The 23,867-nt window shown below is 45.5% G+C and overlaps 1 non-coding gene across 1 annotated transcript; it reads left to right on the forward strand.

Annotated features, from left to right (window-relative positions):
- Nucleotides 1-2,412: 2,412 nt before the first annotated feature.
- On the forward strand, nucleotides 2,413-2,494 carry trnan-guu (transfer RNA asparagine (anticodon GUU)). Its single transcript has one exon. It is a non-coding gene; the product is annotated as a tRNA-Asn (tRNA).
- Nucleotides 2,495-23,867: the final 21,373 nt, after the last annotated feature.

Genomic DNA, 23,867 nt, shown 5'->3' on the forward strand with positions numbered 1-23,867 from the left:
TCAGTATATCTTCCTATCTGAACGCATAAGTTCACCTCAATTGGGATAATCTTACATTCAGCGTCAATCTCCACCTCTGCCCTGAATATGAGTGCGTCCTGTTTCTCTAGAGCTGAAAAGATGAGAGAAGCTGCCTTTTGAATTAGTCCCTTGGCTGCCGAATTCAAAGCGGACAGGACATCAATCCGGGCTGGCAAAGCTGCCTGGTCTGATTAAAAGGCGGTGACACCCTATATTGTAGGCATGTTCTCGTCTTCTGGCCTCAACATTATGTTCAACGTATCGGATCATAAGCACCGCTCCCATTGTCTGGTAATGGTTCTGCTATTCCCACTAACACCTCCTCTGGACGATCCTTTGTTCCGTTATTGCCCGATTACCACGCACTTTGCCTTTCTCCATTGTGCCATGTATTATTTAATCACTCCTGCGTTCCACTGTATCACAGACGTTCCCATTTTACCTTTCTCGCTGCGTATTTTTTCCAGCCGCTATTTTTGTTGAAAAAATCTGTAATCTTTAACTTTTTCATAAAATATCGGAATGATTATCCGACAGAACGTGAAACCGGATTCTTCCTCCACAAATTCTGCACGACCTGCCGAGTTTTGCATATTTATCTGTTTTTATTCATTCTATTTCCGTGTCCCTTTTAAGGGGATGTGCTTTTTGTCCGAGATCATTCTCTGTCTCTTTAAAATGGTGTGCTATCAGACCGTCATTATTCTGTGTCTGTTTAAAAGGGATGTGCTGTCTGTCCCTGATTTCCAATTTCAAATTTCCAAACCTGCCTTTGGAGTTTAAGGAATTTTAGTTTGTTTGTGTATTTGTGTAAGCTAGAGAGTGTGCAAACGTGCTGTGCGATCTTACTGTCATGTGAGAAAAATGCATTACATGCAACTTGAAACCGTACTGATTTGATTGAACACTCCTTCGTGGACTGTCTGACGGTAGAAGAATCTGCTGTGGCATTTTGCTATTCCACATCTGAAAGAAGGGAAAATACACAAGTTAGAAATATAGCGATTTTAGCCAGGGCTTGCGTGTGGGCTGTGTGATATGATGACATCCTCCATCCTTATTTTCAAATTCAAATCAAATCAAACCAAGACAAGACAAGACAAGAATTGACTGACTTTGTTTATCCATGTATATATATGTGTGTATATTTAAATATAATCCCAAATTTTTAACTTCCAAAATAAATATGCTTTTTCTGTTCTGCCTGCGCTGGGCTCTATTACATTTGACCTATTTCACAGCACAAGCAGCTGCTGTCAGATCCAGCAGAAAGACACACGCTACTTTAAAAGATCGCCATTATTGCCCACATCTTCCCTCATGCTTGTCTTCCACCATGGGCTTACTGTGGTTGGGTATTTATTTACTGCACCACTCATTTCCAATGGAATTATTCTCGTTACACAGATTTCGTTCAATCAAAAAATACATAGATTATGAATCATTTATGTATTTATTTAAAACAACTCAAATTCAATTTTTTTTAAATACAATTTAAATGCATTCATTTTCTAAAAATGTTAAATATATATATATTTCAGTCCAGACTGGTTTTACGTCCCTCCCTCCTTCCTGCCTGTCTATCACCTGGGGCTTCAATAACCGTCTCTGCCCCGCGTGGTCCTGAGCCCCACTGCACAATTGCCTTCAGGGATGATAGAAATCTCACCTTATTCTTTTAAAATGGAATTGCTGTCAGTCATGTGTCATTCTGTATCTGGGTAAAAGGGATGTCCTTGCAGTCCCGGATCATTCTGTGTCTGTTTAAACAGGCTGGTTGTCAGTTCCGATTCATAATCTTTCCTTTTAAAACGGATTTTCTCATAAACCCGTGTCATCCTGTATAGTTTGAGAAGGAGTATGATTTCAGCTGCAATGACCGAATTGTTAAACTGTTGTATTCCAATTTGCATTGGGGTTGCCTGCGGCGGTGCGCACCCAGATCGCAGTGCATCTGTTCATTCACTCAAAATATGCTCATCTTTTCCGAAATCCACTCCTTGCTATTGCAGTTGCCCCGAATTTGCTCCCAATATACACAACGACACAATATCCCATCATGGCAGAGGCCACGTGGCCTAATGGATAAGGCGTCTGACTTGAATTATAACCGCGAAGTTAGCAAATTATTGCAGTTTCGAGTTCGACTGAGGTCGCTGCGTGAAATTTTATATTCTTTGTTATGATTCTGCCGAGAAATCAACACTCTCTTCCAGACACTCACCTGAAGTAAAGTAAGGCAGTTTGCTAAAATAATCGAATGGCACGTTTTCATCATTGTCGATCTGCATGCACGGGCAGAGCAAGCTGTGAAGTGGACTTTCTTGCACATTTTTTCTGTTTGGATACAAAAAGCAGGAGATTGAATGGCTGACGATGCGAGACAGAATAGACGAGGTGGCCGAGAGGTTAAGGCGATGGACTGTTAATTCATTGTGGTATACACGCATGGGTTCGAATCACGTCCTCGTCGTCGTTGTCTTGCAGCTTTGATCTCCCTGGTCGTTTTTTCATTCAAATTTACCTCAGCGCCAAATTCCCCTTTTACTTGCATTGATGCTGTCCTTTGCTCATGTCATGTCTCAAATTAATAATATATTCATCTAAATGATAACATTTGCAGGACAATGGCGAGGGGGACTAATTAGATCGGTCTGTGAGGGACAGCACAAGCACGATGGGCCGAATATCTTTTCTCACTACCGTCAGAATCTGAGAGCTGCGCTTTTCACTGTCGGCGGCTCGTTGGTCTAGGGGTATGATTCTCGCTTCGTAATGATCACACTTGAAATGCGAGAGTTCTCGGGCCAAATCCCGGACGAACCGCATAATTTTTTACGCAAAGTTCCGCTTCTCACAGCCGCTCGACATATGAGAAAACAGACGTATTTCACATTAATACGTGTGATTTTACGCCGATGTTCCCACAACTTCCAAATCTCAGAGCAAAGTGAAACCCGCCAAACTGAGTAAAGTTAAAGTATCTCAGAGGTACTCGGCTCTGTGACTCGTTGGGTCACCTACACCCTTGTTTGGTTCCGGCCAATTCCTGATCAGTATATCTTCCTGTCTGTAGGCATAAGTTCACCTCAATTGGGAGAAGCATACCTTCAGCGTCAATCTCCACCTCTGCCCTGAATATGAGTGATTCCTGTTTCTCTAGAGCCGAAAAGCTGAGAGAAGCTGCCTTTTCAATTATTCCCTTGGCTGCCGAATTCAAAGCGGACAGGAAATCAATCCGGGCTGGCCAAGCTGCCTGGTCTGATTAAAAGGCGGTAACACCCGACATTGTAGGCACGTTATAGTCTTCTGGCCTCAACGTTAGGTTCAACGTATCGGATCATAAGCACCGCTCCCATTGTCTGGTAATGGTTCTGCTATTCCCACTAACACCTCCTCTGGGCCATCCTTTGTTACGTTATTGCCCGATTACCACCCACTTTGCCTTTCTCCATTTGTGCCATTTATTATGTAATCACTCCTGCGTTCCACTGCATCACAGACGTTCCCATTTGACCTTTCTCGCTGAGTATTTTTTCCAGGCGCTATTTTTGTTGAAAAATCTGTAATCTTTAACTTTTTCCAAAAATATCGGAATGATTATCCGACAGAACATGAAACGGATTCTTCCTCCACAGAATCTGCACGACCTGCCGAGTTTTAAGAACATAAGAACATAAGAGCATAAGAATTAGGAACAGGAGCAGGCTATCTAGCCCCTCGAGCCTGCTCCGCCACTCAATAAGATCATGGCTGATCTGGCCGTGGACTCAGCTCCCCTTACCCGCCCGCTCCCCGTAACCCTTAATTCCCTTTTTGGTTTTAAATCTATCTATCTGTGATTTGAATACATTCAATGAGCTAGCCTCAACTGCTTCCTTGGGCAGAGAATTCCACAGATTTAAAACCCTCTGGGAGAAGAAATTCCTTCTCAACTCGATTTTAAATTGGCTCCCCCGTATTTTGAGGCTGTGCCCCCTGTTCTAGTCTCCCCGACCAGTGGAAACAACCTCTCTGCCTCTATCTTGTCTATCCCTTTCATTATGTTAAATGCTTCTATAAGATTACCCCTCATCCTTCTGAACTCCAACGAGTAAAGACCCAATCTACTCAATCTTTCATCATAAGGTAGCCCCCTCATCTCCGGAATCAGCCTAGTTAATCGTCTCTGTACCCCCTCCAAAGCTAGTATATCCTTCTTTGAGATGGTGACCAAAATGCACGCAGCACTCCAGGTTGGCCTCACCAATACCCGATACAGTTGCAGCAGGACCTCCCTGCTTTTGTACTCCATGCCTCTCGCAATGAAGGCCAACATTCCATTCACCTTCCTTATTACCTTCTGCACCTGCAAACTAACTTTTTGGGATTCATGCACAAGGACCCCCAGGTCCCTCTGCACCGCAGCATGTAGTAATTTCTCCCCATTCAAATAATATTCCCTTTTACAGTTTTTTTTTCGAAGGTGGATGGCCTCACATTTTCCAACATTGTATTCGATCTGCCAAACCTTAGCCCATTCGCTTAACCTATCTCAATCTCTTTGCAGCCTCTCTGTGTCCTCTACACAACCCGCTTTCCCACTAATCATTGTGTCATCTGCAAATTTTGTTACATGACACTCTGTCCCCTCTTCCAGGTCATCTATGTATATTGTAAACAGTTGTGGTCCCAGCACCGATCCCTGTGGCACACCACTAACCACCGATTTCCAACCCGAAAAGGACCCATTATTCCGACTCTCTCCTGCCTGTTAGCTAGACAATTTTCTATCCATTCTAATACATTTCCTCTGACTCCGCATACCTTTAGCTTCTGCAGTAACCTTTTATGTGGCCCCTTATCGAATGCCTTTTGGAAATATAAATACACCACATCCATCGGTACACCTCTATCCACCATGCTCGTTATATCCTCAACGAATTCCAGTAAATTAGTTAAACTTGATTTCCCCTTCATGAAACCATGTTGCGTCTGCTTGATTGCACTATTCCTATCTAGATGTCCCGCTATTTCATCCTTAATGATAGCTTCAAGGATTCTCCCCACGACAGATGTTACTCTAACCGGCCTATCGTTACCTGCCTTTTGTCTGCCCCCTTTTTAAACAGAGGCGTTACATTAGCTGATTTCCATTCCGCTGGTACCTCCCCAGAATCCAGAGAATTTTGGTAGATTATAACGAATGCATCTGCTATAATTTCCGCCATCTCTTTTAATACCCTCGGATGCATTTCATCAGGACCAGGGCACTTGACTACCTTGAGTTCCATTAGCCTGTCTAGCACTACCCCGATAGTGATAGTGATTGTTTCAAGGTCCTCCCTTCCCACATTCCGGTAACCAACAATTTTTGGCATGGTTTTTGTGTCTTCCACTGTGAAGACCGAAGCAAAATAATTGTTTAAGTTCTCAGCCATTTCCACATTTCCTATTATTAAATACCCCTTATCATCTTCGAAGGAACCAACATTTACTTTAGTCACTCGTTTCCATATTTTTTATCGGTAAAAGCTTTTACTATCTGTTTTTATGTTTTGCGCAAGTTTACTTTCGTAATCTATCTTTCATTTCTTTATTGCTTTCTTAGTCATTCTTTGCTGTCGTTTAAAATTTTCCCAATCTGCTAGTTTCCCACTAATCTTGGCCACCTTGGCTAGGCATTGGTTTTTAATTTGATACTCTCCTTTATTTCTTTGGTTATCCACGGCTGGTTATCCCTTCTCTTACCGCCCTTCTTTTTCACTGGAATACATTTTTGTTGAACACTATGAAAGAGCTCCTTAAAAGTCCTCCACTGTTCCTCAATTGTGTCATCGTTTAGTCTGTGTTTGCAGTCGACTTTGGGCAACTCTGCCCTCATCCCACTTTAGTCCCCTTTGTTTAAGCATATTACGCTCGTTTGAGACACTACTTCCTCACCCTCATTCTGTATTTCAAATTCAACCATACTGTGATCACGCATTCCGTGAGGATCTTTTACTAGGAGATCATTTATTATTCCTGTCTCATTACACAGGACCAGATCTAAGATAGCTTGCTCCCTTGTAGGTTATGTAACATATTGTTCTAAGAAACAATCCCGCATGCATTCTATGAATTCCTCCTCAAGGCTACCCCGTGCGATTTGGTTTGACAAATTGATATATCGATTAAAATCCCCCATGATTACTGCCGTTCCTTTTTCACATGCCTCCATTATTCCTTTGATTATTGCCCGCCCCACCGTGAAGTTATTATTTGGGGGCCTATAAACTACGCCCACCAGTGACTTTTTCCATTTACTATCTCTAATCTCCACCCACAATGATTCAACATTTTGTTCATTCGAGCCGATATCGTTTCTCACAACTGGCCTGATATCATCCTTTATTAACAGAGCTACCTCACCTCCTTTTCCTTCTTGTCTATCTTTCCGAATTGTCAGATACCCCTGTATGTTTAATTCCCAGTCTTGGCCACGCTGCAACCATGATTCTGTAATGGCCACCAAATCTTACCCATTTGTAATGATTTGTGCCGTCAACTCATTTACTTTATTTAGAATGCTGCGTGCGCTTAGGTAGCGTGTTTTAATACTAGTTTTTAAACCATGATTTTTAGTTTTGACCCCTCCTGCAGCCCCTTTATATTCAGACATATTGTCCCTTCCTATCACCTTGTGGTTTACACTTACCCCAGTGCTACTCTGCTGTGTTGCCTCCTGCCTTTTGCATTCTTTCTTGGGATTCTGATCATCTGAGCTCTCATCCACTCTAACGAGCTCAGAGCCCTCTCCTGGCTTCCGAATACGCCTTGCATTGAGACACCAAGCCTTCATGATTGCTTTTTTAATACACTTTGACCCTTTAGAATTTTGCTGTACAGTGGCCCTTTTTGTTTTTTGCCTTGGGTTTCTCTGTCCTTTATATTTACTCATCTCCTTTCTGTCTTTTGCTTTTGTCTCCATTTTGTTTCCCTCTGTCTCCCTGCATTGATTCCCACCTCCCTGCCATATTAGTTTAACTCCTCCCCAACAGCACTAGCAAACACTCCCCCGAGGACATTGGTTCTATTCCTGCCCAGGTGCAGACCGTCCGGTTTGTACTGGTCCCACCTCCCCCAGAACAGGTTCCAATGCCCCAGGAATTCGAATCCCTCCCTGCTGCACCACTACTCAAGCCACGTATTCTTCTGAGCTATCCTGCGATTTCTACTCTGACTAGCACGTGGCACTGGTAGCAATCCTGAGATTACTACTTTTGAGGTCCGGCGTTTTAATTTAGCTCCTAGCTCCTTAAATTAGTCTTGTAGGACCTGAACCCTTTTTACCTATATCGTTGGTACCAATGTGCATCATGACAACTGGCTGTTCTACCTCCCTTTTCAGAATGTCCTGCACCCACTTCGAGACATCCTTGACCCTTGCACCAGGGAGGCAACATACCATCCTGGAGTCTCGGTTGCGGCCGCAGAAACGCCTATCTATTCCCAGTACAATTGAATCCCCTATCACTATCGCCACGGTGCCATGAACTTGGCTGCTGCTACCCTCCCCTGATGAGTCACCCCCCTCAACAGTACTCAAAGCGGTGTATCTGTTTTGCAGGGGGATGACCGCGGGGGACCCCTGCACTACTTTCCTTGCACTGCTCTTCCTGCTGGTCTTCCCTTCCCTAGCTGGCTGTGGACCCTTAACCTGCGGTAAGACCAACTCGCTACGCGTGCTACTCACATCATTCTCAGCATCGTGGATGCTCCAGAGTGAATCCACCCTCAGCTCCAATTCCGCAACGCGGACTGCCAGGAGCTGGAGGCGGATACACTTCCTGCACACGTAGTTGTCAGGAACACCGGAAGTGTCCCTGAGTTTCCACATGGTACAGGAGGAACATATCACATGTCCGAGCTCTCCTGCCATGACTTAACCCTTAGATTAACTTAATTGGCAACAACAGTATTAAAAGTTCCTCACTGATATAGAAGAGGAAAAAGAAAAACTACTTACAAGTGACCAGCCAATCACTTATCCCCTTGGCTGTGACATCACCTTTCTATTTCTTTCTACTTCTTTTTTGCCTCCTCCTGTAGTCGCACAAGCACAGATTCGGAAAAGGGGAGGTGCAACGACACCTGGGTGTCATGGTACATCAGTCATTGCAGGTTGGCATGCAGGTACAGCAGACGGTTAAGAAAGCAAATGGTATGTTGGCCTTCATAGCGAGGGGAGTTGAGTACAGGAGCAGGGAGGTGTTGCTACAGTTGTACAGGGCCTTGGTGAGGCCACACCTGGAGTATTGTGCACAGTTCTCGTCTCCTAATTGAGGAAGGACATTCTTGCTATTGAGGGAGTGCAACGAAGGTTCACCAGACTGATTCCCGGGATGGCGGGACTGACCTATCAAGAGAGACTGGATCAACTGGGCTTGTATTCACTGGAGTTCAGAAGAATGAGAGGGGTTCTCATAGAAACGTTTAAAATCCTGATGGGTTTAGACAGGTTATATGCAGGAAGAATGTTCCCAATGTTGGGGAAGTCCAGAATCAGGGTTCACAGTCGAAGGATAAGGGGTAAGCCATTTAGGACCGAGATGAGGAGAAACTTCTTCACCCAGAGAGTGGTGAACCTGTGGAATTCTCTACCACAGAAAGTAGTTGAGGCCAATTCGCTGAATATATTCAAAATGGAATTGGATGAAATCCTTACTACTTGGGGGATCAAGGGGTATGGCGAGAAACAGGAATGGGGTACTGAAGTTGCATTTTCAGCCATGAACTCATTGAATGGCGGTACAAGCTTGAAGGGCCGAATGGCCTACTCCTGCACCTATTTTCTATGTTTCTATATTTGTATGTTTCTCTCCAATGAACCTCCTCGACGCTGCTCCCGACTCAGTATAGGGGGAGGGGGTTGTGGGGGACTGGGGTTGTAGGGGTGGGGGTTGTGGGGGTTAGTTATAGGGGTGGGAGTTGTGGGGTGGCTTGTAAGATTGGAGCCTGTCGGGGATGGGGTTGTAAGGTGGGGGTTGTAGGGGTGGTGGTTTTGGGCGAGCAGGGTTGTAGGGGGTGGAGGGTGTATGGGAGGGGGGTGTAAAGTTGGGGTGTGAGGGGGTGTTGCAGGGGTGGGGGTTGTGGGGGGTGTAGGGGCAGGGTTTGTGGGGGGTGTATGGGGTGGGTGTTGTGTGAGGTGTACGGGCAGGTGTTCTGGGGGCTGTAGGGGGTGGGGGTTGTGGGGGTGTCGGGTGTGTGACTTGTGGGGTGTGTAGGGGTGGGGTTGTGGGGGGTGTAGGGGTTGGGGTTGTTGGGGGTGTGGGTTGTGGGGGTTGTGGGGGGTGTAGGGTGTGTGGGTTGTGGGGGGGTGTCGGGGTGGGGGTTGTGGGGGATGTAGGGGTGGGGGTAGTGGGGGTGTAGGGGTGGGGGCTGTGGTTGGGGTGTAGGGGTGGGGGTTGTGGGGGATGTAGGGGTGGGGGTAGTGTGGGTGTAGGGGTGGGGGCTGTGGGGGGGGTGTAGGGGTGGGGGTTGTGGGGGATGTAGGGGTGGGGGTAGTGGGGGTGTAGGGGTGGGGGTTGTGGGGGGGGTGTAGGGGTCGGGGTTGTGGGGGGTGTGGGGTGTGGGGGTTGTGGGGGGAGTGGGGTGTGGGGTTTGTGGGGGGAGTGGGGTTTGTGGGCGGAATTGGGTGCAGAGTTTGTGGCGGTTGTAGGGGGTGGGGGTTGTGGGGGGTGTAGAGGTGGGTTTGTGGGGGGTGTATGGGTGGGGGATGTGGGGGGTGTACGGGGTGGGGGTTGTGTGGGATGTAGGGGGTGTGGATTGTGGAGGGTGTAGAGGTGGGTTTGTGGGGGGTGTATGGGTGGGGGATGTGGGGGGTGTAGGGGGTAGGGGTTGTGGGGTGTGTCGGGGATGGTGTTTGTGGGGTTGTAGCGGTGGGTTTGTTGGGGGGGGGTTATAGTGGTGGGGTTGTGGGTGGGGTGTAGAGGTGGGTATTGTCAGGGGTGAGGGCGCGGAGGTTGGGGAACAGTTTCCTTTATGTTTAATTTCTATCTCCCTGAGGTGCGGAGGATTGGCAGAATAGTCATTCCCCCACAACACTGACCAAGTGCCACCTACACTCACTCACAAGCCCGATGTGCAATTAAACTGGTTTACCTCCTTCCTGCATGATGCATTCTCCACCCCAGCCAGTACTATCAGCCAATGGAAAGCTAAGAGTTCGATGATTGATGGGGTTGAGTGGCGTCTCATTTAGTCTTTGATTTACAGTCTTAACAACCCAAAATGTCTGCACCAACAACCCAAAAATACCCAGGCGAGCAGACTTGCCTTTGATGCTTGATGGGCCAAAGTGTCTTTTTATTCATGAAAACTGTTTGGCCACGAGTTTGGCTTCATTCTTAGAAATGGAGAAAAGAGAAGACCCAGAAAACGGAGCTTAGAGCCACCTTCATTATAATAATGGCATCACACACACGAAAACTTATGCTGGGGGAGAAGATGGATTCATGGCAGTCCATTTATCTGACGTAATTTCTGTGCAAAGCCTCCATATTATAGGTTGTGCTCTGCCGTGCCCAAGCTATGCCAGGATTGTGCCAGACTCCATATGGACCCAGGCAACTTTTAGTCGTTCAGAGCACACGCCTGAAAACAACGGCTGGTCTAACAAATACATGTAAATCAGGACTCGGCGCCTGGTTAATGATCCCTCGGCTCAATTGGATCTTGGAAGCACTGTATTTGATTTGTAACATAAAATCTGACTGCAAAAGCTTCTATAGATATGTGAAGAGAAAAAGATTAATGAAGACAAATTTGGGACCCTTGCGCTCAGAATCAGGTGAATTTATAATTGGGAACAAAGAAATGGCAGACCAATTGAACAAATACTTTGGATTTGTCTTCACCAAGGAAGACACAAAGACCTTCCGGGAATACTAGGGGTTCGACGGTCTAGCGAAAAGGAGGATTTGAATTAAATCCTTATTAGTCAGGAAATTGTGTTCGGTAATTGATGGGATTGAAGTCCGATAAATACCTAGGGCCTGATAGACTGCATCCCAGAGTACTTAAGGAAGTGGCCCTAGAAATAGTAGATACATTGGTGATCATTTTCCAACATTCTATTGACTCTGGATCAGTTCTTATGGACTGGAGGGTAGCTAATGTAAAACCACTTTTTAAAAAAGGAGGGAGAGAGAAAACAGCGAATTATAGACCGGTTAGCCTGACATCGGTAGTGGGGAAAATGTTGGAATCAATTATTAAAGATGAAATAGCAACGCATTTGGAAAGCATTGACAGGATCGGTATAATTCAGCATGGATTTATAAAAAGGAAATCATGCTTGACAAATCTTCTAGAATTTTTTGAGGATGTAACTAATAGAGTGGACAAGGGAGAACCATTGGATGTGATATATTTGGACTTCCAAAAGGCTTTTGACAAGGTCCCACACAAGTGATTAGTGTGCAAAATTAAAGCACATGTTATTGGGGGTAATGTATTGACGATTGACATGGATAGAGAACTGGTTGACAGACAGGAAGCAGAGTCGGAATAAACGGGTCCTTTTCAAAATGGCAGGCAGTGACCAGTGGGGTGCATCAGGGTTCAGTACTGGGACCCCAGCTATTTACAATATACATCAATGATTTAGATGAAGGAATTGAATGTAATATCTCCAAGTTTGCAGATGACACTAAGCTGGGTGGTGGTGTGAGCTGTGAGGAGGATGCTAAGAGGCTGCAGGGTGACTTGGACATGTTACTTTGGTGGGCAAATGCATGGCAGATGCCTATTAATGTGGATAAATGTGAGGTTATCCACTTTGATGGCAAAAACAGGAAGACATAATATTATCTGAATGTTGACAGATTAGGAAAAGGGGAGGTGCAAAGAGATCTGGTTGTCAGGGTACATCAGTCATTGAAGTTTGGCATGCAGGTACAGCAGGCGGTGAAGAAGGCAAATGGCATGTTGGCCTTTATAGCGAGGGGATTTGAGTATAGGAGCAGTGAGGTCTTACTGCAATTGCACAGAGCCTTGGTGAGACCACACCTGGAATATTGTGTTCAGTTTTGTTATCCTAATTTGAGGAAGGACGTTCTTGCTATTGAGAGAGTACAGCAAAGGTTCACCAGACTGAACCCCGTGATGGCAGGACTGACATATGTGGAGGGACTGGATCAACTGGGCTTGTATCCACTAGAGTTTAGAAGAATGAGAGGGGATATCATAGAAACATGTAAAATTCGTACGGGTTAGAGGCAGGAAGAAGGTTCCCGCTGTTGCGGAGTTCCAGAACCAGGGGTCACAGTCTAAGAATAAGGGGTAAACGATTTAGGACCGAGATGAGGAGAAACGTCTTCACTCAGAGAGTGGTTAACCTGTGGAAGCATTTACCGCAGAAAGTTGTTGAGGCCAGTTCATTAGATATATTCAAAATGGAGTTAGATATGGCCCTTCTGGCCAAAGGGATCAAGGGGTATGGAGAGAAAGCAGGAAAGAGGTACTGAGGGAATGATCATCCATGATCTTATTGAATGGCGATGCAGGCTCGAAGGGCCGAATGGCCTGCTCCTGCACCTCATTTCTATGTTTTTATGTATGATCTGTATGAAGTGTTGTATCCCAAAGCAAGCGCCCTACGCGGAACTCCTACACGGCAAGTGAGCCCCAGGTGGATAGAGGAAATGTTTCAAAGACACCCTCAAAGCCTCCCTGATAAAGTGCAACATCCCCACTGACACCTGGGGAGTCCCTGGCCAAACATCGCTCTAAGTGGAAGAAGAGCATCCGGGAGGGTGCTGAGCATCTCGAGTCTCATCGCCGAGAGCATGCAGCAAACAAGCGCAGACAGCAGAAGCAGCGTGCGGCAAACCAGACTCCCCACCCACCCTTTCCTTCAACCACTCTCTGTCCCACCTGTGACAGAGACTCTAATTCCCATATTGGACTGTTCAGTCACCTGATAACTCACTTTGAGAGTGGAAGCAATTCGATTTCGAGAGACTGTCTATGATGTTGCTTTGCTCAATAACAACAACAACTTCCATTTATATGGCGTGTTTAGTATATTCATTGTAAAACCTGCCCACAAACCCTTGATGATGAGAGTCGGGTAAAGGCTGTTATTTAACACTATTTACTGGGATGCTCAGCAACATTCGGCAAGTCTCTGGTACTTTGTAAATGTGGTGAGGTTTTCTGCCTCTACCACCCTTTCAGGCAGTGAGTTCCAGATCCCCACCATCCTCTGGGTGAAGAGATTTCACCTCAAACCCCCTGTTACCCTCCCCCCAATTAGTTTAAAGCTATGCCCGGTCTGCTCAGGGAAATAGGTCGGTCTTATCAACTCTATCTAGGCCCCTCATAATTTCCTAAACCTCACTAAGTACTTCCCTCAGCCTCCTCTGTTCCAAAGAAAACAAGCCCAATTTCTGACTGTGTTCGCTGCTCTGACTGAGTTGTAAAATTGTGAATTTGAAGCTGCAGGTCAGTCTGGCCAGGGGCTTGTGAACAAAGTCACTCTGCCCACTTTGGGCATGTTGCTCAGTCTGCCCCAGGGGCTGGAGTACAGCAAGGATGGAGAGGAGCAAAGCCTACAGATGCTGGGAAGGGAGGGCGTAGGAGGGTAGAGAGCAGGAGGGGAGGTTACAGGAAGGGAGGGTGCAGGAGGGGAGGGCATAGGAGGGCAGGGTGAAGGAGGGGAGGGTTTAGGAGGGGAGGGTGTAGGAGGGCAGGGTGTAGGAGGGGAGGGTGTAGGAGTGCAGGGTGCAGGAGGGGAAGGTGTAGGAGGGGAGGGTGCAAGTTGCCTTATACCACCCGAGTGCACAGGAGCAGAACATCTTTCCAGTGGGCATCACTCAGGTTCCGGGCAAAATCGATAGAACCCACATAAACCTGTGCGCCACTCATCAAACAATCAGCCATAGTGTGATGCCAGGCAGAGCATCATACAGGTCTGCGTTTGGTAAAGGGATCAAGGGGTATGGAGAGAAAGCAGGAGTGGGGTACTGAAGTTGCACGATCAGCCATGAACACATTGAACGGCGGTGCAGGCTCGAGGGACCGAACGGCCCACTCTCGCACACATGTACCACGTTTCTATGTTTCGTGCCAGTTGTCACAATGCCTTTAGCCTGCACAGGCCTCAATCCCAACATCTCTTCTAGCCATACCATCAGGTGTCAGGCTTGCTGCTTGTGGACAAGTGTATCTCCTGAGGACGTGGCTTCTGGCACCTGTCAGGAAGCCGACCTCAGATACAGGGAGCATTACAATCAGAGCCACGCCTCTACCAAAGCTCTAATTGAGCAAACAGTTGAAGCAGAGGTTGCGTCGCTTGGATAGATATGAAGGCATCTTGCAATATATCCCCGATAGAGTCTGCAGATTTGTTGTAATTTGCTGCATGCTCCATAACTTTGTTCTGCATTGGGGGCTCCTGGGGAGGAAGAAGTGGATGCGCGGGAGCAGGAAGAGCAGCAGACGCTGCGGTTACCGAGCAACAATAAGGGCCACTAATTCTACCCGCCGCCAGGGCTGAACAACAACAAATCATCAAACTAATAGAGGCATTTAACATTGTGAAAGGTTTTGGTAGAGTCGACACAGAGAGAATGTTTCCACTTGTGGGGTGAGCAAAACTAGAGGCCATCAATATAAGATAGTCACCAAGGAATCAAACAGGTATTTCAGAAGAACCTTCTTTACCCAGAGAGTGGTGAGAATGTGGAACCCGCTACCACAGGGAGTGATTGAAGCGAATAGTAACGATGCATTTAAGGGGAGGCTAGACAAGCATTTGAGGGGGAAGGGAATAGAGGGTTATGTTGATTGATTTAGATGAGGAAAGATGGGAGGAGGCTCGAATGCAGCATAAACGCCGGCATGGACTGGTTAAACATACAAACAAAAGGAATAGGAGCAGGAGTCGGCCATTCAGCTCCTCGAGCCCGCTCCGCCGCCCTACAAAGATCATGATCGATCTTCCACCTCAACTTCACTTTCCTGCGCTATCCTCATATCCCTTGATTCCCAAATGGTCTGTTTCTGTGCTGTATATCCTGTGTAATCCTATGATCATCATCACAGGCAGTCCCTCGTAATCGAGGAAGGCTTGCTTCCACTCTGAAAGTGTATAAAATTATGAGGTGCCTAGATCGAGTGGATAAGATCTATTTCCCTTAACAGAACGCGGCCGGGCCATTGTCAGCAGCATTGTCAGCAGCACCCGATAAGTCCAGGGTACTGCTGACAAAACTAGGTTCGGTGTGACTCCTGTGGCCCAGAAAATGTTCTGGTCAAGTTCCAAGGGTGTCGCACTGGAGAGGTTCAACTGTCTGCGTATGACCTCACTAGGCATGGTCAAGCTAATCCAATGGAACAGCGCACACAAGTAGATTGTTTCAAAATCGTTCATTTTTCAGTTGTGAACAAAAATGTCGGAGAACTAAAGGTCACTGTCAGGCAAACGCTTAGTGCCTGTCTTCAGTGCTCCATTGTCGAATCTGGTACCCCCCCGAAACGCCAGCCCAGTGGCTATGACGTGGGAGGTGGAAGGCCGTTGATCATCCCAAGAGGGCCAAAACACACGAATGTCCAGCTGCAGTCTGCAGCCTGTTGGCGTCCGCTGGGGCAGTCTTGCACCAACCCGAGCACTGGTCAATGGGCTGGCAGAGGGAGCACGTATGCTATTGATGATTGTAATGAGCAGGAATGTGAACTCTAGCTGATTTTCTCCACTCCCTAGCCCAGAGGAGCATTGGAGGTCAACAGTGACATCTTTACCGCCATTGCAGCTGAGATCCACGAACTGAACAAGAGACTGGTTGTTAAAGGAGAGACCTTTTGGTTTGCTTGGATCAATGCATTCCCTCCTGCCCCTCCCCAATGCCCCTTCTCCGCCTGAATGTTATTGGGAGTGAGAGCTAGTTTCCTTTAGACTTCATTTTTATCTCCCTGAGGTGAGACGATGGATGGGCAGTATAGTATCCCCCCTCCCCCCCACACAGCCGACCACCCAAGGGCCACCTGCACTCTTCCAGAAGCAAGGCATCCAATTGACATTGGTTTACTGTTCCCTCTTAGTCTTTGTCTCCTTCTCCCTGATTTCAAAACATGTCACTCCACCCTCCTCGCTGCAGGAACTTAGCACGGGTGAACTCCACTGTTGGCTTCACCAATTCCATCAAGCCGGACTGCTCCACTCCTGTCGTAGATTTATGTCCCCCAGTCATAGAAAATATGAGCAGGAATAGGCCATACGGCCTTTCAACTCCCAGGTCACAGCCACTGGACCAGCAACTCACAGGGGCATCAGATTAGGCAAAGTAGCACTTTAGTATTCAATAGCTTATCAGAAAATGACTGGACAATGTTCTTTTTATTATTCATTAAGTTATAACAGTGGGGATGGCTCGATTCTCTAACATAGCTGCATATTTCACAAAGGAAACAGGATGCACGCATAGAAATCAATCTACTGTCAACAGAAATGGTGATAGTTCAGGTGGATGGCAATACCTTCCTTTATTGAAATCGAAGTCCTTAAATCTATGCGACAAGGACTTTACAGATAATGCCTAACTAGAGTCTACCCATTATCACTTGCAGCTAACTGGAAACAAAAACATGAATTGTCATTAATAAAAATATTTTTATTTCGACTTTCACCAAAACTCCCCCACTCCATTACTCTCCCCACATGGGCCCACCCCCCTTCAACTGAATATGAGCCATATTTATCAGGCAACCTTTCGGCCACCTCAGCAGTTAGCTTGAGTTGTACATATGTTTCGCGTTACAGTCCCTCCTGAAGCCCGAGATCATTCAAGCATGCCCATTCTAAATTGGATGAATGCAGGGAACCCCCATGAAGCCCTGTGAGTAAGAATATTGAAGAAATCAACAGAAAGGAAGGTGGGGGGTGACAATCTAATCATTTCGGATTTATGTATGAACACCATTCTTGGTACTTAACGGCTGGGTGAAATTCTCCTTAGCATGAGGCTATGGAAGCAATTTACGCTGACATGCTATTCTAATTAAAGAATCTTCCTTAGAGAGGCTGCAAGAGTAGAGACACCGACTGTAGATGGTCCTCCGCCTTGGTTGGACTTGGTTGGGGCTGTGAAAGGTGACCTCTTTAATTCATTCGATGAACGATATACATCTAATTGGAAGCACTTAATGGAAAAATGTTGATCACGCCTTAACTTGAATGACCACATAGGCTCAATGAAGCTGTATTTTGTAATTTTATGACTATTTATAGAGGGCAATCCATTCAACCATAAGGCTAGACTAACAAGATCCTTGCTGGCAAGATAACAAAATAATCAGAAAGTTGGACAAAAATTAATAAATGTCCAAACCAGATGTTTGTCAGTGTAGTTACTTGCTTCAACTCCAGATAATTTATTTGAATGCTGATGCGATGTGAAGTTTATGCTTTGTTTCCACCGAGCTTGTGGTATTCTACCCAAGGGACCACCTTCGAGGAAGTGCCATGTTACCCTTGAGATTAACAAGAAGATTCCGAGTTGTTTCAGGCTTCAAGCCTGGATTCAAGCCCTAGCACCTTCATTCAGATCATTGGGATACGAAGTCAGATTGGTCAACACCACGTGCGTGAGCAGAGCTTTGCCAGAACCGGTTATAGCTAGCATTTTCAAACTAGGAGCCTCATCTCCAATTTTTAGAAGTCCCGAATTGGATTAAAGAAGCCAAAGTGGAAAGAAAGTTAATTCAGTTTTGATCCACAACCTCTAGATTTCTTCAGCACGGTTTGTAGGCAATAAAAGTTATTTTGCTTATTTTTTACTGAAGAACCTGGGTGAAAGGTCACGGATCATAATGTAAAGCAACAGGATTGAAAGATTAAGAGAGAAGATTAGATAAATCAATTGGTGGTTGGGTGACGCCAGGCTTGAGATTTGAATGCCGATGGAAGGGAACAAGTTCCGCAGTTCTGAATCCAAAAAAGGAATGAATTGGCGATAGTGCGATCCTGGTTAACCCAGGCCACTGGTTAAAGACCCGGCTATGGCAAGCCCGCGCGGCGGCCGATGTGCAACGGCCAAAACATAGAAACATACAAAATAGGTGCAGGAGTAGGCCATTCGGCCCTTCTCGCCTGCACCGCCATTCAATGAGTTCATGGCTGAACATGCAACTCCAGTACCCCATTCCTGCTTTCACGACATAGCCCTTGATCCCCCTAGTAGCAAGGACTTCATCTAACTCGTTTTTGAATATATTATTGAATTGGCCTCAACAACTTTCTGTGGTAGAGAATTCCACAGTTTCACCGCTCTCTGGGTGAAGAAGTTTCTCCTCATCTCGGTCCTAAATGGCTTACCCCTTATCCTTAGACTCTGACCCCTGATTCTGGACTTCCCCAACATTGGGAACATTCTTCCTGCATCTAACCTGTCTAAATCCATCAGAATTTTAAACGTTTCTATGAGGTCCCCTCTCATTCTTCTGAACTCCAGTGAATACAAGCCCAGTTGATCCAGTCTTTCTTGATAGGTCAGTCCCGCCATCCCAGGAATCAGTCTGGTGAACCTTCGCTGCACCCCCTGAATAGCAAGAATGTCCTTCCTTAAGTTAGGAGGCAAAAACTGTACACAATACTCCAGGTGTGGCCTCATCAAGGCCCTGTACAACTGCAGCAACACCTCACTGCCCCTGTACTCAAATCCCCTCGCTATGAAGGCCAACATGCAATTTGCTTTCTTAACCGCCTGTTGTAGCTGCATGCCAACCTTCAATGACTGATGTACCATGACACCCAGGTCTCGTTGTACCTCCCCTTTTCCTAATCTGTCACCATTCAGATAATAGTCTGTCTCTCTGTTTTTACCACCAAAGTGTATAACCTCACATTTATCCACATTATACTTCATCTGCCATGCATTTGCCCACTCGCCTAACCTATCCAATTCACTCTGCAGCCTCATAGCATCCTCCTCGCAGCTCACACTGCCACCCAACTTAGTGTCATCCGCAAATTTGGAGATACTACATTTAATCCCCTCGTCTAAATCATTAATGTACAGTGTAAACAGCTGCGGCCCCAGCACAGAACATTGCGGTACCCCACTAGTCACTGCCTGCCATTCTGAAAAGTAACCATTTACTCCTACTCTTTGCTTCCTGTCTGACTACCAGTTCTCAATCCATGTCAGCACACTACCCCCAATCCCATGTGCTTTAGCTTTGCACATTAATCTCTTGTATGGGACCTTGTCGAAAGCCTTCTGAAAGTCAAAATATAACACGTCAACTGGTTCTCCCTTGTCCACTCTACTGGAAATATCCTCAAAAAATTCCAGAAGATTTGTCAAACATGATTTCCCTTTCACAAATCCATGCTGACTTGGACCTATCATGTCACCTCTTTCCAAATGCGCTGCTATGATATCCTATATAATTGATTCCATCATTTTACCCACTACTGAGGTCAGGCTGTCCGGTCTATAATTCCCTGTTTTCTCTCTCTCTCCTTTTTTAAAAAGTGGGGTTACATTGGCTACACTCCATTCGATAGGAACTGATCCAGAATCTATGGAATGTTGGAAAATTACTGTCAATGCATCCGCTATTTCCAACGCCACCTCCTTAAGTACGCTGGGATGCAGTCCATCAGGCCCTGGGGATTTATCGGCCTTCAATCCCTACAATTTCCCCAACACAATTTCCCGACTAATAATGATTTCCCTCAGTTCCTCCTTCTTACGAGACCCTCTGAACCATTTTATATCCGGAAGGTTGTTTGTGTCCTCCTTAGTGAATACCGAACCAAAGTACTTGTTCAATTGGTCTGCCATTTCTTTGTTCCCCGTTACAACTTCCCCTGATTCTGACTGCTGGGGACCTACTTTTGTCTTTACTAACCTTTTTCTCTTTACATATCCATAGAAACTTTTGCAGACCGTCTTAATATTCCCTGCAAGCTTCTTCTCGTGCTCCATTTTCCCTGCCCTAATCAAACCCTTTGTCCTCGTCTGCTGAGTTCTAAATTTCTCCCAGTCCCCAGGTTCACTGCTATTTCTGGCCAATTTGTGTGCCACTTCCTTGGCTTTTATACTATCCCTGATTTCCCTCGATAGCCACGGTTGAGCCACCTTCCCTTTTTTATTTTTAGCCAGACAGGAATGCACAATTGTTGTAGTTCATCAATGCGGTCTCTAAATGTCTGCCATTGCCCATCCACTGTCAACCCCTTCAGTATCATTCGCCAATCTATCCTAGCCAATTCACGCCTCATACCTTCAAAGTTTCCCTTCTTTAAGTTCTGGACCATGGTCTCTGAATTAACTATTTCATTCTCCATCCTAATGTAGAATTCCACCATATTATGGTCACTCTTCCCCAAGGGGCCTCGCACAACGAGATTGCTAATTAACCCTCTCTCATTACACAACACCCAGTCTAAGATGTCCTCCCCCCTCGTTGGTTCCTCGACATATTGGTCTAGAAAACCATCCCTTATGCACTCCAGGAAATCATCCTGCACCGTATTGCTTCCAGTTTGGTTAGCTCAATCTATATGCATATTAAAGTCACCCATTATAACTGCTGCACCTTTATTGCATGCACCCCTAATTTCCTGTTTGATGCCCTCCCCAACATCACTACTACTGTTTGAAGGTTTGTACACAACTACCACGAACGTTTTTGCCCTTTGGTGTTCTGGAGCTCTACCCATATAGATTCCACATCATCCAAGCTAATGTTCTTCCTAACTATTGCATTAATCTCCACTTTAACCAGCAATGGTACCCAACCTCCTTTTCCGTTTATTCTATCATTCCTGAATGTTGAATACCAATGGATGTTGAGTTCCCAGCCCTAATCATCCTGGAGCCACGTCTCTGTAATCGCAATCACATCATATCTGTTAACATCTATTTGCACAGTTAATTCATTCACCTTATTACGGATATTACTTGCATTAAGACACAAAGCCTTCAGGTTTGTTTTTTTTTACACCCTTTGTCCTTTTAGAATTTTGCTGTGTCGTGGCCCTTTTTGTTTTTGGCCTTGGGTTTCTCTACCCTCCACTTTTACTAATTTCCTTTCTGTCTTTTGCTTTTGTCTCCTTTTTGATCTACATATTTATTTGTTTTTATTCATTCTATTTCCGTGTCCCTTTTAAGGGGATATGCTGTCTGTCCGAGACCATTCGCTGTCTGATAAAAATGTTGTGCGATCAGCCCCGCATCATTCTGTGTCTGTTTAAAAGCGATGTGCTCTCTGTCCCGGATTTCAAATTTCAAATTTCAAAAACTGCCTTTGGAGGTTGCAGGGATTTTAGTTTGTTTGTGTGTTTGTGCAAGCCAGAGTGTGTGCAAACGTGCTGTGCGATCTTACTGGCATGTGAGACAAATGCATTACATGCAACTTGAAACCGTACTGATTTGATTGAACACTCCTCTGACGGTATAAGAATCTGCTGTGAAATTTTGCTGTTCCACATCTGAAAGAAGAGAAAATACACAAGTTAGAAATATAGCGATTTTAGCCAGGATTGCTTGTGGGCTGTGTGACATCCTCCATCCTTATTTTCAAATTCAGATCAAATCAAACCAAGACAAGACAAGACATGAATGACTGACTGACTTTGTTTCGACACGTATATATATGTGCATATTTATATATAATCCCAAATGTTTAACTTCCAAAATAAATATGATTTTTCTGTTCTGCCTGCACCGGGCTCTATTACATTTGACCTCTTTCACAGCACAAGCAGCTGCTGTCAGATTCAGCAGAAATACACACGCGACTTCAAAATATCGCCTTTGTGGCCCACATCTTTCCTCGTGGCCTGTCTTCCACCATGTGCTCACTGTGTTTGGATATTTATTGACTGCACCCCTCATTTCCAATGAAATTCTTCTGTTCACACAGCCTTCGTTCAATCAAAAAATATATAGATTATGAATCAATTATTTATTTATGTAAAATAAATCAAATTCATTTTTTTTTAAATAAAATTAAATGCATTTATTTTCTTAAAATGTTCAATATATAAATATATTTCAATCTGGGCTGGTTTTACGTCCCTCCCTCCTTCCTGCATGTCAATCACCTGTGGCTTCAATAACCGTCTCTGCACGTGTGGTCCTGAGCCCCACTGCACAATTGCCTTCAAGGGTGATAGAAATCTCACTTTATTCTTTTAAAAGGGAACTGCTGTCATTCAAGGGTCATTCTGCATCTGGGTAAAAGGGATGTCTTTGCAGTCCCGGATCATTCTGCGTCTGTTTAAACGGGCTGGTTGTCAGTTCCGGTTCATAATCTTTCCCTTCAAAACGGATTTTCTCGTAAACCCGGGTCATCCTGTATAGTTAGAGAATGAGTATGATTTCAGCTGCAATGACCGAATTGTTAAACTGTTGTGTTCCAATTGACATTGGGGTTGCCTGCGCCGGTGCGCACCCAGATCGCAGTGCATCTGTTCGTTCACTCGAAATATGCTCATCTTTTCCTAAATCCACTCCTTGACAATGCAGTTGCGCCGAATTTGCTCCCAATATACACAATACAAGCTGCCGGTCAAAGCTGTGTGGCCTAATTGATAAGGCGTCTGACTTCGATTATAACGGCTAAGTTCTCATAATATTGCTGGTTCGAGTCGTGCTGCAGTCAACTTTGCTCGGTGCGTGAAATTTTATATTTTTTGTTGTGATTGTGCCGATAAACCAACCATCTCTTCCAGTTACTCACCTGACGTAAAGGAAGTCTGATTGCTCGAAGAATCTAATGGCACGTTTTCATCATTGATCATCTGTATGCACGGGCAGAGCAAGCTGTGAAGTGGACTTCCTTGAACATTATTTCTGTTTGGATACAAAAAGCACGAGATTGAATGGCTGCCGATCCGTTGTAGAAGAGACGAGGTGGCGGAGAGGTTCAGGCGATGGACTGCTCATCCATTGTACTCTCCACGCATGGGTTCGAATCACATCCTCGTCGTCGTTGTCTTACAGCTTTGACCTCTCTGGTCGTTTTGTCATTCACATTTAACCTCATCGCCAAATTCACCTTTTACTGACAAGGATGCTGTACTTTGCTCATGTCATGTCTCAAATTGATAATATGTTCGTCAAAAGGATAACATTTGCAGGACTATGGCGAGGGCGACTAATTTGATAGGTCTCTGAGGGACAGCACAAGCACGATGGTCCTAATATCTTTTCTCACTACCGTCAGAATCTGAGAGCTGCGCTTTTTACTGTCGGCGGCTCGTTGGTCGAGGGCTATGATTCTCGCTTAGGAATGATCACGCTTGAAATGCGAGAAGTCTCGGCCAAATCCTGCAAGGTCGACATGTGAGACAACAGATATATTTCAAGTTAAAACGTGTGATTTTGCGCCGATGTTCCCGCAGCATCCAAATCGCAGAGCAAAGATTTAATCCCCTTCCCACTGAATACTGTGGACAGACCTGGTCACCTTCGTAACGGAATGGTCATTCTGACATCACGTTCTGAACAAGCGCACACAACATAGAAACATAGAAAATAGGTGCAGGAGTAGGCCATTCGGCCCTTCTAGCCTGCACCGCCATTCAATGAGTTCATGGCTGAACATGCAACTTCAGAACTTCATTCCTGCTTTCTCACCATACCCCTTGATCCCCCGAGTAGTAAGGACTTCATCTAACTCCTTTTTGAATATATTTAGTGAATTGACCTCAACAACTTTCTGTGGTAGAGAATTCCACAGGTTCACCACTCTCTGGGTGAAGAAATTCCTCCTGATCTCGGTCCTAAATGGCTTACCCATTATCCTTAGACTGTGTATCCTGGTTCGGGACTTCCCCAACATTGGGAACATTCTTCCTGCATCTAACC

Source organism: Pristiophorus japonicus, unplaced genomic scaffold (genome assembly GCF_044704955.1).
Source record: "Pristiophorus japonicus isolate sPriJap1 unplaced genomic scaffold, sPriJap1.hap1 HAP1_SCAFFOLD_37, whole genome shotgun sequence".
Classification (NCBI taxonomy): domain Eukaryota; kingdom Metazoa; phylum Chordata; class Chondrichthyes; family Pristiophoridae; genus Pristiophorus; species Pristiophorus japonicus.